The sequence below is a fragment of the Podarcis bocagei genome (assembly GCF_964188305.1).
Source record: "Podarcis bocagei genome assembly, chromosome: 2".
Lineage (NCBI taxonomy): Eukaryota > Metazoa > Chordata > Lepidosauria > Squamata > Lacertidae > Podarcis > Podarcis bocagei.
Window position 1 is genome coordinate 111,735,973 of NC_138126.1, and position 16,880 is coordinate 111,752,852.

Below are 16,880 nucleotides of genomic sequence, written 5' to 3' on the forward strand. Positions count from 1 at the left end.
CAGTCGAAATACTAGGAGCCTGCTCATCAGTTCTTACCTGGTTAACAGATCAGTGACCATCTACCAACAAGATCTTTTAGGCTTCAGCTCAAACCTTCTGTCTCAACAGCTGACCTTGGGGACCCTAGATTTTAGTGTACACGCATACATACAGTTTTAACAGGTCTGGATTGAGGCAAGGCCTGTAGTCACAAAAATAAGGTACGAGTTCCTGGTTTTCTTGAGAAATTCAAAAATATTTCTATTTTAGGGCAAGGAGTTTTACTGGACACTTTGGTTACGGCTGTTTTTGATCCTCAATGAAAGTTGGTGGCTGACAGTGAGGCAATAGGGGCAAATCCATCTCTTATCTCTTCTTGCAATTATCATTACAACTCAGCAGTTACACAAGGAAATCAAATGATATAAAGAGCTTCTTAAGCAATAAGGGTTAAAGCGTGCGCGGAATTCATTTCAGAAGTCCCAAGTGCGACTGATGCAAACAAAGAAGTCCTTCCCCTTGCAAGAAGTTCTGGTTCTATTATCACCATTTGAGGCAACCTCACACAATAAGAAGGTACTGTAATTATTTGGGTAGCCAAACATTAGTGACAACTGCAAATCTCCCACAGCTGCAAAAACACACCCTTTGCAGAGTTTGCTGCAACAAGATATGCGCAGCAAAATCAAAGATCCAGCAATCCCTGGTAGGAGCACTGTCTTCGCTGAAAATATATATATTTATGTAACTAAATAATGTAAGTAACAGGATTTTAAATCACCATCTGGATCACGCAGCACACTGCAGGTGAGCTTTGCCCTTTGATGTGGAATGTCTTATTAAACCAGAGCGGGGGGAGAGGCATCCCTCCAGATGTTGCTGGACTTCCCAAACCCATCAGCGCCAGCCAGCATGGCCCATGGTCAGGAGTGGCAATGGGAGCCGCAGTCTGAACAGCCTCTGAAGGGCCTGAAGTTGCCCACCTGTGCATGAAAGGGGCCACACATGTATCACTGCCCTCTGCAAAGCCAGTTGCCGTTCAGCTGCTCTCTTTCTCCCCACTGTCAAGAAAACGAGAAGTTCTGCTCTTCTTCGGAGAGGCAACTGGTTTAGAGTGTGTGCAACAGGTGTGGCCCACAAAGTCCCCTCTCTGACAGCCAGAGGGTGAAGGAAGGTGTTTGTATTTCACCGAGGCACAAAACACACCGGCCAGACTCTGCCACTCACCCCAGGCCCCCTTATAACAGAACAGGAAATTTTGCAATTGCTCCTCAACAGCAGCCAACTGCATATATGGATCTCAGCATCTTAAAAAAGGAGTTGTTTGGCAATGCCACTGCCAGCACCACCCCTGCCCACCCCCAATCCCAGCTTTGTCTCCAAGCATGCTATCACCTACACCTAGAAGAACACTGGCAGGGAGAGAGAGAATATGCCAACACAATTCTCCTCTTCAACATCCCCCCCCTTCAATCTCTCAGCAAATCCCTCTGGACTCCTCCATAATCCCATGCAGGCTGCATTCTGGGCAAAGTAGGCCTTGCCACTTTGTATGTTTCTAGGAGGGAGAATGCCGTACCCTAACCTAATTCAAGAGAGAGAAGCCCCCCTACATTTTAAAAGGGGAGTGGCGGTGCAAGAAACATTTGCAATCAGACTGGGGCCCTTAGAGAGCCCTCCATTTTCGAGAAACCTCACAATGCAACAGTCCTGTCGAGAGAAACACCTATTTGTAATGTGACGTTGTCTCTCCTTGCAATCTACCAAATTAAAGCTGCCTTTTAATCCCAAGCGAAACTGAATGTAAGGTGGGGGGGGGAGATGGGGGACGCTTGGGAAGGAAAGCTGGCAAAGGGAGGGAGTGGGGGGGTAATAATGACAAAGCTCTAATGAGTTGTTAACAAACACTTCCCCCCCCCTCCATCCCCCTTTAGAAGAGAAGTCAGATTTGGTCCACAACAAATACAGTTCCCTGCGGATTCCATCATTGTGCAAAACATACCAATAGATACTTGTGTTTCTCAGGGCAAGGGAAAGAGACAAATACGTCCTCCTTTGACCCAAAATTAAGGCAGCTCTGTTCTTCCCAACAGGAAGGATGTGAAACCCATTTCCCCCTTCCCAATCGCTAATTTATAAAGGCGAAAGAAACACAGAGGCCTAGGCTCTTGGGTGGGGGGGATATATTCATCAGTAGGCTTGCTACCAGCGGCCCTCCACCACCTTCCCTTCCCCAACTGCTTTTACACAACAGAATTTCTCATGCACCAGAATGCCACATAAAATTCCGACATAAATGCACCCTCAGTACATTTGACATTCAAAAAAGGCCAAGAGATTAGGGCTTGTCTTTCGCTTGCCTTTTTCTAGATCTAGGAAAATGGGGAGTCCTCACCTACCTCTCTTCTACAAGGCGATCCAGAAATCCTCACCCGGCAAAATCCATCGGCAAGATATAGCACAAATCATTATCCAAAAAATCACGAAGGGAGGAAAAGGAAGGGTTTGCATTTGTTCCCTTCCTTTAAAAAAAAACAAAAAAAAACCTATATATAGATATATATTTCTGCTGGACTTTTATTTACAGCCACCCGGAGAGCGAAGGAGGGATAAAATAAGCAAAACAAAACAAAACAAAAAGGTTTGGGAAGGATGCTGGTTCCAATATCCGAGGCTCTCTCCACTCAGGAAAAAAGAGACCGCCCAGCCCCCTTCGGAGAGTAGGGGACGGGTGAGCTTTGCTTCCTTCCACCACGGCAGTTCAGGGTTCCAAAATCAGCCCAAAGGGAAGAAGAGCGAAGCAGCAAGATCCCTAGGACGACACACAAAGGGAGCTCCGGTTTTGCCTTTGATCTTCAAGCAGCCACATCCGACGGAGAAGGCCTTTCTGCCGGCGCGTCCCCTCGCTCACTTCTGCCTCCGGGATTCTCTCTCGGGGTCCCCCCCACCGCCTGCCCGCCCCTTGCACCCTCCCGCTTACCCCCTTGCTCTTAGCAGGAGGCGCCCCGAACAGAACGTTTCGAACACTCACTTCTAGGCCGGATGGAACGTTGAGGGCTCCCGGGGGGTGGGGGGAGGGAGAAAGAGAGCGAATGGAGGAGAGTGGACGGGGGGGGGGGCTGAAATAGAACGTTCAGAGTTTCCCTCCCGATGGAACGTTCATACTTTTCCTCGCCTCTCCCCCGCCGCGCAGATTCTCTTTCCCGGCAAGACACACGCAACTAAAACTAACCCGGAGCCTCAGCTTACCATCCTCGTTTCTTATTATTTGCTACACGGAACGGAGCTTAAACACGCCCGGCCGCAGCCTCCCTCGGAAGGGTGGCTTGCAACCAACACACCCTTGTTTCGGCTGGGGAGGGGTCTTCTCGTCTCTCTCCCCCCCCCCACCACCACCTCAACCCTCCCGCTGTTAGCCTCCTCCCTACCTTCTGTTCCAGGCCTCCTCTCTTTCTTTTCCTGTTTCGCTCTCTCCTCTTCCTTTCTTTTCTTCCCCCCCGCTAAACTTCTCCCCCCCGCCGCTTGCACCCTAATCCTCAGCTTCAGAGGAGGCGGGGGCTCCGAAGCAGCATCGCTGGCTGGTCTCTAACCCCCCCGCTCGGCTTCCGCCCCCCCCGCACCCACCCACAACGAAGGGCTTCAAGGAATGGAACAGAAAGTGTTCACCGAGGCAGCCATTTTCAGAGAGGAAAGTAGGTCCTGCTGGGCCAGCTCCGGGTTTGCTTAACCTCCCCCTCCCTCCTCCTCTTTCTGCGCGAGGGGAGGGTGGGATCCCGGAGTCAGAGACTTGTCCCCCTTCCTTCTCTCCGGACGCCTCTTCTCCCCCTCGGAAAAGGCAGAGGGGATCCTGGGCGAGATCCGGTCTGAAGCCCCCCCTTCGCCTTTGCCTCGAGACGGCGGGGGGGGACGGAAGAGGGGAGGAAGGGAAAGAGAGAGAAAAGGAGGGAGCGGGCACTTATTTTGTGTTAGGAACCCGATGGCGGAAGGGCACGCAGCAATGGCTTTTGGGGAAGTGAGAGATGCGCCCGTACGGAGCCTCAGCGCACGCTCGGCTGCGGATCACTTCGCCGGCTTTAACCCTCCCGTGCCCGGGCCGGGTGGCTGCGAAAAAGCACGTGGGACGGGTTCAGAGGGCTCTTCCTTCCCCACCCTCCGCGAGGGTGCAAGGGATCGCGGGACAGGTGCAATCCTTGCAAGGGGAGAGGAAGCCGCGATTCCGCTCGTTGCGCGGCATGGGGGGTGACCGGGAAGCAAATAATAAAAATAAATACCTTAAAATAAAATAATAAAAAAGGCAGCACAGCACTTTTCTCAGCGGGGCGCGCGAGCGGTGGAGGGTTCTTGTGGGTCTCTGAAGGGGGCGCTCGCTCCCGCGCCCGGGCACATGCCTCCAGGACTCGCGCTGTAACCTTTGCTCAAGTGAGGTCCCGCTGCGCCCCCCAGCGGCACCGAGCTCCCCGAGCTCTCTTTTCCCCCTCCGCCACCCCGCGCCCGGTTCCCCGAAACACGATTCCAGCGGACCTGTTGGGAATCTTGCAAAAGGAAAACGGTGGCCCACCCGAATCGGTTAATACACACCTTCTCAGCTTTGACCCCCGGTTGCCCCGCAAGGTCTTCCCTGGGCTGTGAAGCTGATTCGAAGTGTCAGGTTGACCTGGAACATCTCGCGTCCCGCGTTCCCTGTTCCGGGAGGAAAGCAATTTTTATTTCCTTCCCCGACCTCCCTAACCCGTGCAGCGCTTTGCATTCCTTCCTGCCCGTTTTTCTCTCTGCACGATCGCACAGATGCGACAAACTGGCGCAGCTGGTTATATAATCCCTTGGATTCGTATTTGGAAAGTGTTCTCTATCTAAATATATATGTACTGTATATAGTTTCCATTTCGGGTTTTTTCGTCGCTGCCGCTGTTGAAGCAGGTGAGTGGGTTTACTCTCCCGGTGTGAAGGAGCAGGCTAGCGCAGACGGGGATGCTTTGGATGTTAACTGGATCTCCCCTAACATAGGAGCCAATAAAATATTTGAGGGGAACAGCCCCCCCCCCAAAGTTGATGGGCATTGTCATTCAAATGGCAAGTGTCATGTGATCAATTATTTAACGAGATGGAGCTTACCTGGGCCCCCCAATATTTTATTCAAGTCCCCCAAAATGTACTGATCTTCCTCTCACTTGCTATCCTGAACGTTTGAGCATTTTTCTGTGTTTTATGTCAATGTCACAAGATGTTTCTAGGGCAGTGGTGTAGCGTGGGGGGTGCAGGGAGGGCCGGCCGCACCGGGCGCAACATCTGGGGGTTAGGGTTAGGGGGCGCAAATCCACGGGTTAGGGGGCGCAAATTACTTGCCTTGCCCCGGGTGCTGACAACCCACGCTACGCCACTGTTCTAGGGCGCTCTTTAGGATATTTCATATCCCAAGATTCTCAACAACTAAAAAGGTACAGCCACAAATTCCCTATTCACGCCATCTTTTTTGCACTGTTAATAAGAGAAAGCCCCCGCCTCTCAAAATACAGAAACGGCACTCTCTTTTGCAACCGCCTGATAAAGAGAATAGGGAGAATATTGATAATGGGTGTCAACAGTGGCTGGCTTGTGGTGTGTTTTCTGGGGACAGGCTGGCTGGGGATGCTATCTGTGTGCCATTCTGGCTCAGTGGATTCCCCAAAACCCCCAACTTCGTGTTGTTAGAGGACCTCAGGAAATGGGCAGATCCTGCCTCTGGTTTTGCTCCGGACTTCATCGTTTCCAAGTTAACCTTAGGGTTGTCCCAGATAGTATGGGGCCCAAGACATTGTTTAAAGGAAACATGTTGGATTTGCCTCTCTGCAAAGGGCAGGATTCTGGTGATCTTGTGTGGCTGGTGGCATGGATAGTAAGCCATTGTCATCGCCTGCTAACTGCCTGATTTAAGGGGTTTGTGGACTCACGGCTACCCCCCCCCCCAGGACACATAGCCAGTTCATATGGTTCATCCCTGGAAACTTTTGCATCTGCTTGGTTCCCATAATGCAAGGATAAGGAACCTCAGGCCAAATGCAACCCTCCAGGCCTTTTTTATCTGGCCTCTGGGACACTCCTCAGGCCACATACCCTCTCCCCAGACCACATCCCTCACTGGCCCAAGTGTTTTGGCCTGGTTCGACTACATCTTTGTTTCCTTAAATGGAAGAAACAGTGTAAAACAACTAGCCCATCTTAAAATTCACATTTGTGGTTGCACCTTCCCACCAGTGGGATATGGTCCTCAGAAAGGTGCCCAGGAAGGAACATGGTCCTCAGGCCGAAAGAAGTTCAGCTCCCCTGCCATAATGCTTTGGGAGAATTAGATAGCAGCATGTTATTGATCCCGAGACATCACCTTGCCAACAAAGGTCCGCATAGTTAAAGCTGTGGTTTTCCCAGTAGTGATGTATGGAAGTGAGAGCTGGACCATAAAGAAGGCTGATCGCCGAAGAATTGATGCTTTTGAATTATGGTGCTGGAGGAGACTCTTGAGACTCCCATGGACTGCAAGAAGATCAAACCTCTCCATTCTGAAGGAAATCAGCCCTGAGTGCTCACTGGAAGGACAGATCCTGAAGCTGAGACTCCAATACTTTGGCCACCTCATGAGAAGAGAAGACTCCCTGGAAAAGACCCTGATGCTGGGAAAGATTGAGGGCACAAGGAGAAGGGGACGACAGAGGACGAGATGGTTGGACAGTGTTCTCGAAGCTACCAGCATGAGTTTGACTAAACTGCGGGAGGCAGTGGAAGACAGGAGTGCCTGGCGTGCTCTGGTCCATGGGGTCACGAAGAGTCGGACACAACTAAACGACTAAACAAAAACAACAACAATTGATCCCCTGAGAGGAGGGTGGAATACTTGTTTGACTAGGCCTATAGACACTGCTGCCTGCACAGAAAGACAGATTAAAGGAGACAGACAGATTTAGCTGAGGGAAGATCCAAAGTAGACGTGTGCAACTAAAACTTCCATCAGCCCCAGCAAGCATAGTAAATGACCAAGAGTGATGGGAGTTGTAGTGCAGCAACTTCTGGAGAGACAAAGGTTCTCCACACCTGAACTAAAGGGAAAGATGCTGAAAGTAACATTTATTTTTAGTTCAGTAGTTTGTGTTTTAATGGTTGGGTTGGATTGCAGTTGTTGTTGTGTTTGTTATTATATTTGTAAGCTGCTTTGGGTTTTCTTCTTAGCCAACAATCTGCTTTGGGCAACTCCTTTGTGGAGGGGAAAGACAGAATATACCTTTTTTTAAAAAACCATTAACCATTTCTCTCCTTTTTTTTGACAAAGTTACAAACTTGGATCGGGGGAATGCTGTGGGTACAGTGTATCTTGAGTTTAGTAAAGCTGTTGACAAAGTCCCCCATGATATTGTTGCAGAGAAGTTGGGAAATGTGGACTGAATGAGGTACAGTGGTACCTTGGGTTAAGTATTTAATTTGTTCCGGAGGTCTGTTCTTAACCTGAAACTGTTCTTAACCTAAAGCACCACTTTAGCTAATGGGGCCTCCTGCTGCTGCTGCGCCGCCGGAGCACAATTTCTGTTTTTATCCTGAAGCAAAGTTCTTAACCCGAGGTAATATTTCTGGGTTAGCAGAGTCTGTAACCTGAAGTGTATGTAACCCAAGGTACCACTGTACTTCTAATGTGGATTTGTAGCTGGTTGACTGACCGAACCCAAAGAGTACTCATTAATGGTTCCTTGTCATCCTGAGAAAAAGTGACAAGTGGCGTGCCACAGGGTTCTGTCTAGGGCCCGTTGGTTGTTCAACGTCTTTATAAGCAATTTGAACAAAGGAATTGAGGGAACGCTCGTCAAATTTGCAAATGACACAAAACTGGGAAGAGTAGCTATTGCCACAGAAGACCAAATTGGGGTTCAAGATGACCTTAACAGATCGAGAACTGGGCCCAAACAAAATGAATTTCAACAGGGACAAATCTAAGGTTCTGCACTTAGGCAGGAAGAACCAGCCACACAAATATAAGATGAGGAACACGTGAAAAGGATCTAGGGGTCTTAGTAGACCACAAGTTTAACATGAGTCAATAGTGTGATGCAGCAGCAAAAAAACCTAATGCTATTGTAGGCTTCATCAGCAGTAGAATAGTGTCCAGATCAAGGAAAGTAATAGTTCTGCTCTATTCTGTCTTGGTCAGATCACACCTGGAGTACTGTGTCCAATTCTGAGCGCCACAATTTTAGAAGGATGTTGACAAGCTGGAACGTGAGCAGAGGAGGATGACCAGAATGATCAAGGGTCTGGAAGCCAAGCATTTTCAGGAACGGGTGAGGGAGTTGGGTACGTTAGCCTGCAAAAGAGAAGACTTAGAGGGAACATGATAGCCATCTTCAAATATCAAAAAGGTTGTTACATTGAGGATGGAGCAAGCTTCTTTCTCCCTGCTCTGCATATGCATCCAAGTACAGTAAGAGCTGTTCGACAGTGGAATTTGCTGCCAAGGAGTGTGGTGGAGTCTCCTTCTTTGGAGGTCTTTAAGCAGAGGCTTGACAGCCATATGTCAGGAGTGCTCTGATGGTGTTTCCTGCTTGGCAGGGGGTTGGACTCGATGGCCCTTGTGGTCTCTTCCAACTCTATGATTCTATGATTCTATTATATTAGTGTCCTGCCAACCTAGCAGTTCAAAAGCACGTCAAAGTACAAGTAGATAAATAGGTACCACTCCGGCGGGAAGGTAAACGGCGTTTCCGTGCGCTGCTCTGGTTCGCCAGAAGCGGCTTAGTCATGCTGGTCACATGACCCGGAAGCTGTACGCCGGCTCCCTCGGCCAGTAAAGCGAGATGAGCGCCACAACCCCAGAGTCGGTCATGACTGGACCTAATGGTCAGGGGTCCCTTTACCTTTTTATTATATTAGTGGCTAAAATTTAGTCAGTTACGAAGCGGAACAAGTGGTTGGTGACTTTTCACACTTGGAAGGAAATGAAATTGATTGGGACTGAAAGAGCACGCGGTCCTTGCAATAGCCAGGGGTTTCAGATGGACATGTCCTCATTACCTGATGTTTTGTGGTCTGAGGGCACTTGCCGCAGCAACCTTGCTAAAGCTAAACTGCTCTGGGCCTGCTAAGTGCTTGGAGGGAGACTGCCAGAGAAACCTTGTACGGTGGAACCTTGGTTCTCGAACTTAATCCGCTCCGGGAGTCCATTCGACTCCCGAAACCGTTCGAAAACCAAAGCACAGCTTCCAATTGGGTGCAGAGCTTCCTGCACTCAAGTGGAAGCCGTGTCGGACATTCAGCTTCCGGAAAACGTTCGCAAACCGGAAATATTACTTCTGGGTTTGCGGCGTTCGGCAGCCATTTTGTTCTGCAACTAAGCCGTTCGAGAACCAAAGTTCCACGGTACTGCTGCCCTTGAGACTGACCCAGAAACTCCAGCGGGTGCAGAATGCTGCAGCGAGACTCCTTACGGGGTCTTCGCTGCGAGATCATATTCACCCGGTGCTATACCAGCTGCACTGGCTTCCGGTGGAGTACAGGATCAGGTTTAAGGTGCTGGTTTTAACCTTTAAAGCCCTATACAGCCTAGGACCCTCGTACCTACGGGACCACCTCTCCTGATGCGCCCCACAGAGGACCTTATGGTCTGCAAACAAAAACATCTTGGAGGTCCCAGGCCACAGAGAGGTTAGGCTGGCCTCATCTAGAGCCAGGGCTTTTTCGGCTGTGGCTCCGATCTGGTGGAACGCTCTGCCACAAGAGACTAGGGCCCTGCGGGACTTGACATCTTTCCGCAGGGCTTGCAAGACAGAGCTGTTCCACCAGGCCTTTGGCCAAGGCACAGCCTGACCCCCTCCTTTGGCAATCTTCACAGAACTCTAGCCCAATGGTTGCCATCAATTTGATTTGAATTAATTTTATAATGAAATGATTTTAGAATGTTGTATTATTTTATTGTTGTTAGCCGCCCTGAGCCCAGCTTCGGCTGGGGAGGGCAGGATATAAATAAAAAGTTGTTGTTGTTGTTGTTGTTGTTGTTGTTGTTGTTCCACGATAGAAGGAAGGGAGGACACACCATAAATGTCCTAAATAAATCGTACGTCAGTGAAGAAACATTCCAGATAGACTGTCCTCACGGAACTTCACTCACTTGCAGGCCGGAGGTGGAGAATATACCCCTGTACATTTAAAGAAGAGGAAATGCTCTGGCAGTACATATAAAAGGACCATAAAGCCATATAACATAGAGGTGGGGAAACTACAACAACACTAAAAGTTCAAGGCAGTTTCATTTTATCCCTGTGCCAATCCAAGCCTCAGATAAAATGTAGGGCTTGATTGAAACGCGATGGCAGGGAGGGGCAAGTACATGGAAGCACATGCATGGCCATTCAATACTTTACAGCAGCTGAATTTGATGATGAATTGTGTACAGAGAACATGGTTGTAATCCCTTTGGCGGAGGAGCTCCCAGTGGCTTCGTCTAGAAACCTGGCAGGGACTTGATCTGATGTGGGTTTGTCAGCCCATGGGCATGAGCAGCCAGGGCAAGCAGGTGTCGTCTGCCGCTTGGATGAAGTGCAGGTAGGTCAGGAAGGCAAAAGGGTACCCAACGTGCTTGGAATTGTATGTGCAGAGATGAGCTTTGTAGAGCTAGTCCCCCCTGAGCTAGCCAGCAGACGGACAGCGGGATTAACAAATGGGATGAGTTTTCTCTTTTGGTCCTGTGCTCTCGGAGGGAAGGGATTAGCGAAGGCTGCATCTGCCATTCCTGCAGAGCTGCAGCCGAAAAGTTGTGACGTGGATGATTCCACATACAAATAGTACTAAGTGTCTCTGGCTCAAGCTTGAACAGCATTGGTTGGGGTACAGCTGCTAGAACCAGCTGCGGTATTTATTCTAGGAGGGGAAAGGGGAATCTCCCCCATATTAATAGGAAGCTTTTAATTTTGAATATTTTTAACAAGATTTTTTTATTTTTATGGATTTAGGACAAATCTTGTACTTGGCTGTCATGATAAAAAAAAAATCAGTTTGGACATGCTCACCGCAAAAGAAACACCAAAAAAACCCCACAGAGAGAGATACAGTATTTACATTTTCAATTATTTAAATTTTAGAACTGGGAAAGGACATAAACATACACATTCAGAATGTCACATAGTGACTACCATTCCACCTCTCCAATCCGAAATAGATATTTTTAAAGAAATATTCTATTCTATTTTTCCTGCTTTTCTTTTTCTTTCTTTTTTCCATGTTCTTACTGTATTTAGATCAATGTTTTCATTTTGCACAAAAAAACTGATATTAAGCTTTGTTTTTCTCTTTATAAATCCTAATAAAATTATTTTTAAGAAGAAAAAATAATAATAACCACCAACACTGGATATCCTATCCATTATAGCAGGCATAGGCAAACTCGGCCCTCCAGATGTTTTGGACTACAACTCCCATAATCCCTAGCTAACAGGACCAGTGGTCAGGGATGATGGGATTTGTAGTCTCAAAACATCTGGAGGGCCAAGTTTGCCTATGCCTGCATTATAGGGACCACATGCGAAGGAGATAAGAACACTAAAAGCACTAGAGGCATGTCTCTGAGCTGAACCGTGTCCCTGTCTAAAAGGCTGCCTGATGTGGGTCAGATTTGAGGCCCAAATATCTCTGTGGTTCAGGTGCCCAGATTTGTCTTGAGACCCTAGCACAGGGGTAGGCAACCTAAGGCCCATGGGCTGGATGTGGCCCAATTGCCTTCTCTTTTTTTTTATATATAAAATTTTTAATTGGTTTTTCACAGCTTTTATAAACACAAACATAACACAATACAAACAAACAAACACACAAACAAACATGTATAATTTCATATCCCTTTTTCTTAAACCTTACTTTGCCGCCTTCCCCATACCTCCCCTTTCTACATCCCAATTTCCAAGATTATTTCAGCAAATCCTAACACTTAGTTTTATCAAATTTTCCCTTATTCTTTTCTTTTACTTAATCTTTTACAGCTGTAATCTCCTTTTCCCCCCCTAGAACCACGACATTTTAACATTCATTAATTTTACAATGTTTCTTAAGATAAACTTTAAATTTCTTCCAATCTTCTTCCTCCGTCTCTTTCCCCTGATCACGGATTCTGCCAGTCATTTCAGCCAGTCCCATATAGTCTATCACCTTCATCTGCCATTCTTCCAGGGTGGGTAGATCTTGAGTCTTCCAGTGCTTTGCGATGAGTACTCTTGCTGCTGTAGTGGTGTACATAAAAAAAGTTCTGTCCTTCTTTGGCACCAATTGGCCGGCCCAATTGCCTTCTCAATCCGGCTCATGGATGGTCCGGGAATCGGTGTGTTTTTACATGAGTAGAATGTGTCCTTTTATTTAAAATGCATCTCTGGGTTATTTGTGGGGCATAGGAATTCGTTCATTTATTTTTTTCAAAATATAGTCTGGCCCACCACATGGTCTGAGGGACGGTGGACCGGCCCACGGCTGAAAAAGGTTGCTGACCCCTGCCCTAGCAGATGGAGATGAAGGGTTTATAGGAAGTGGGAAGGGAAAGTAAAGAGTTCAAGGCTCTTGCTATCGGGAAAGAGGCAGGACGGATCTTGACCAATCACTTAAAGAGTCAAAGGGCATCAAAGCATCTCATAAAATTAGAGAACAACTAGACTCATCCAATAAATGAGCAACTGTAACTATTAATAAATAATGCCCCGACCCTAAATCCATTATTGGTCACTGGGCTCAGAGAAATGCTTGGCTAATTGGGTCAATGATGTGAAGTACCGTATTTTTCGCTCTATAACACGCACCTGACCATAACACGCACATAGTTTTTAGAGGAGGAAAACAAGAAAAAAAAAAATCTGAATGAAACAGTGGCTGTATGATTTTTGTGTTTCATGCTGTGGCCACAGACATGTGATTTGACAGTGAGTTTGGGGTAGCCCAATGCAAAAATCCTGAGAATCCATGTGAATCTGCTTTATAACCAAGTTTTTGCACCATTGTGGCCCCAGGCAACAGTGGGTGCGTGATTTTTTTGGTGCAGGCTGTAGCCATGGACATGCTATGTGATCTGTTGGTGAATTTGGGGTGACCCAATGCAAAGATCCTGAGGATCCATGTGGATCGTTGCCAGTCTGGTTGCCAGTTGGCTCCAGGGACCACACATTCGCTCAATAACACGCACAGACATTTCCCCTTACTTTTTAGGAGAAAAAATGTGAGTGTTATAGAGAGAAAAATACGGTAAGTCAGTGGTTTCTCAGACCTCTTTTTCCCACGGACTTCTTGAAAATTGCTGAGGGTCTTTGTGGACCACTTAATGATTTCTCTGCCTCTGGTAGCAATTGTAACGTGCTATGCTAGCTGCTGCACGAACTTTAATTGCGTTTAGATGGCTTCTTTCATTTCTTATATGTTTTATAAGTGCCAGGCAATATATAAGAAACAAACAATCAAAAGGCTATCAAAAATCAATGAGAGTATTTAATGCAATGAATGTGCCATCTGCCATGTTCAGTTGCAGATCCAAAGACCAGCTGAACGAAGCTTGAGGCCACAGTTTGGGAACCCGTGAGGTAGGTTATGATGTCTGATAATGGCTACTGTTTGGGTAGCAGCTTCTGCCTCGTCTTCTCGGCTGGTCGGAGCTCACTTTACTTTCTGCTGCCTACTCTTAATTGGTTTGTTCCCTTCTCTCCTTTTCCTTCTTTGCCAGACCACTTCCTCTCCAGTTTTTCACCGCCTCTTCGCTTCTCCTCTTCCAAGCACTGCACCAAAATTTCTCTCCCTAATTGACTCTCACTCTTCTCTAACCCCATTTAACACCCGTCCCAATTGCAGAGATCGCAATCCTAGATGCTAGGAGCAGGTCTTACCATGACGTTACCATGTTCTTCCCTCATTTTGCCAGTGATGAAAGACATACTGCATGACCGTATCTCCTCAGAATCTGATGGGGCTTACTCCCAGGTAAGTGTGTACAGTGGTACCTCGATTTAAGAACAGTCCGGTTTAAGAACGATCCAGTTTAAGAACGATTCGGTTTGCAAACTCCGCAAAACCAGAAATAGTGTCCTGGTTTGAGAACTTTACCTTGGTCTAAGAACGGAAGCCAAACAGTGGAAGGGCACCGGCGGTGGGAGGCCTCATTAGGGAAAGCGCACCTCAGTTTAAGAATGGTTTTGGTTTAAGAACGGACTCCCGGAACGAATTAAGTTCGTAAACCAGGGTACCACTGTACAAGAGTGCAGTTTTAAAGTAGCTGTGTAGGGTAAGTCTATACAGGGTGAGTTGTTTTTATTATTATTATTATTATTATTATTATTATTATTATTATTATTATTATTATTATTATTATTATTATTATTACCACCACTGTATTTTTCTGTGTATAAGATGACCCAATGTATAAGGCGACCCCTATACATTTTTTTTTGGGGGGGAGATTACCACCACTGATCACCCTCTTGCCACAGCTGCCGATCGCCCACTCGCTGCTGCCAATCACCCGCCTGTCCCCCCCCTCTACATTCACTATCCATGTATAATACAACCCCAAAATTTTGCTTGATTTTTTTTTTTTTTTAGCAAAAAACATCATCTTATACACAGGGAAATACAGTGTTGTTATTATTAACATTTATATGCTGCTTCCCCACCCCACCCCATGGCAGTTGCTCAAAGTGGCTTACAAATGTAAAACCAAGAACAAAAGCGACAGGGGTCCATCTATCAAAACACAAATTAGCAAACTAAACACAGCAGCAAAATACAACAGGAAAACCCCCACAAACTACGTATCTGCAAGAGCATAAGATTTATCTAGAAAACAAAACCCCACAGTATATGCAAACAGGGGCTCTCCCACAAACCCATCCCCCCCACCCCACTTTCACTTTTTAGTGGGTTTATATGTGCCAGAGTTCTGGGTCCAATTCCATGATCTGACCTGCCTATCTTGCATTGCCTTGGGCACAATTCTTAGCCACCCGATACGGTGGCTCTCTGTTTGCCCTTGGAACAATGATGATAAAAGGATGGCGACCTTCTAGCTTTGCAGTCTGATTAAAATGCATGTGTATTGGGGAAGAAGTCACACAGAGATCCATGGGACTCACTAGGTCAGGCAAGCTGGAGGTTTGTTGTTGTTGCTTAGTCGTGTCCGACTCTTCGTGACCCCATGGACCAGAGCACGCCAGGCACTCCTGTCTTCCACTGCCTCCCGCAGTTTGGTCAGACTCATGCTGGTAGCTTCGAAAACACTGTCCAACCATCTCGTCCTCTGCCGTCCCCTTCTCCTTGTGCCCTCCATCTTTCCCAACATCAGGGTCTTTTCCAGGGAGTCTTCTCTTCTCATGAGGTGGCCAAAGTATTGGAGCCTCAGCTTCATGATCTGTCCTTCCAGTGAGCACTCAGGTTTCCTTAAGAATGGAGAGGTTTGAACTTCTTGCAGTCCATGTTACTCTCAAGAGTCTCCTCCAGCACCATAATTCAAAAGCATCAATTCTTCGGCGATCAGCCTTCTTTATGGTCCAGCTCTCACTTCCATACATCACTACTGGGGAAAAGCTGGAGGTACCCTATATTAAAACATTCAAGGCCGAATTCCTAAGCTCAGCTCTCGCAGGAAAGATATGCAAAACCATTAAACTACAGAATTCAACCACTAGAGGGCATCCCTTTATTTTCAGACTGCTTTGACTGGACTTGCCTAGATTTCCGTAATTTAAAAGTAAGATATGCTTCCCTAGGTGAGATTCACATGTTCTTAATTGCCTGCCCAACATGAGGCAGGCAGAGAGCATGCATGACCTGTTATAAGATTCTGCCTGGAAATTGCCAGATTTCTTAACCTTTGTCACTACACCATTTGGGGGCACAAAGCATTTCACAAATTATCTCAGGAATTCTCACATAGGTAGGGCTCTGAGGCTGAAAGAAAGTTTCACTCAAAGTCATCAAGGGAGTGCATGGCTAAGATTACATGAACCAGAGATCTGACAGCTCACACACTAAGCTCACTGCAACTCTCCTCATTAAAGTATCACTTTTCGGAACAGTATGAATTTGCAAACAATCTGTTGGGTTCTTTAGACGTCACAGCCATTTTATCTTTCAAGTTCACAAAATATAATCATGTATATGTGGAAAAGAGCATTCCACACAAGTGGGGCTTTGTTGTGTTTTTCAGAGAAGGGGGGAGCTTTTGTAATAAATATGTGCTCTGGTTTTATTTAGGTTGGTATACTTGGAAGTAAACACATGCACAGGATCCCAATTCTTTGCACAGGTCCACCATTGGAGGTTTTGCAATGGGAATCTGTCTTTTGCAGAGCAGGATTCAAAGTCCTGATTCTGACGAGGGCCCATTGCATCTTGTGAGGCGGCACAACCTTTGCAGCCTCAGTTCCATATCTGTGAAATGGGTTCAATGGGGATCTGCCAGGATGTGATGAGCATTGCAAAATATTGTTTGTGAAGGTGTCAAAAGTTTCCCTATAAGGTTGGGAATACAAGCCAATAGTTTTAAAAAACTAAGTTTTCTATGGACATGTTTTGTATTGGACAAATATTTATTAGTACCCAATGTTTTCCTAAAGAGCATTGCACACCATATTTTCCGCGCTATAAGACGCACCAGACCATAAGACGCACCTAGTTTTTGGAAGAGGAAAACGGGGGGGGATTCTGAATCCCAGAAGCCAGGACAGCTGCGCAGCAATCCCGCTTGCTGTCCTGGCTTATGGGATAGCCGCATGCAGCCTCTCCCAGGCAGGGGGAGACTTCCTCCCCCTGCCCAGGAGAGGCTGCGTGCAGCTAAGGCTCCCCCAAAATCTGCACTCCCTTTAAGGAGCGTGTGGAGTGTGTGTGCGGCTCTTGGCCCCCAAGAGCCGTACACACGCTCCACGCAGCTCTTTAA

General features: G+C 47.1%; 1 protein-coding gene across 13 annotated transcripts in view; it reads right to left on the reverse strand.

The window, feature by feature from the left end:
• KMT2D (lysine methyltransferase 2D) overlaps positions 1 to 4,902 on the reverse strand; it is a 112,611-nt gene extending 107,709 nt beyond the window's left edge. For 4 of the 13 annotated variants that reach the window (XM_081181196.1, XM_081181190.1, XM_081181191.1 and 1 more), the window contains exon 1: positions 2,380 to 3,594. The gene's annotated coding sequence lies outside the window, so the exon portion shown is untranslated. The other 9 variants (XM_081181188.1, XM_081181195.1, XM_081181199.1 and 6 more) reach the window with 5 other exon arrangements.
• Between the last annotated feature and the right edge of the window lie 11,978 nt (positions 4,903 to 16,880).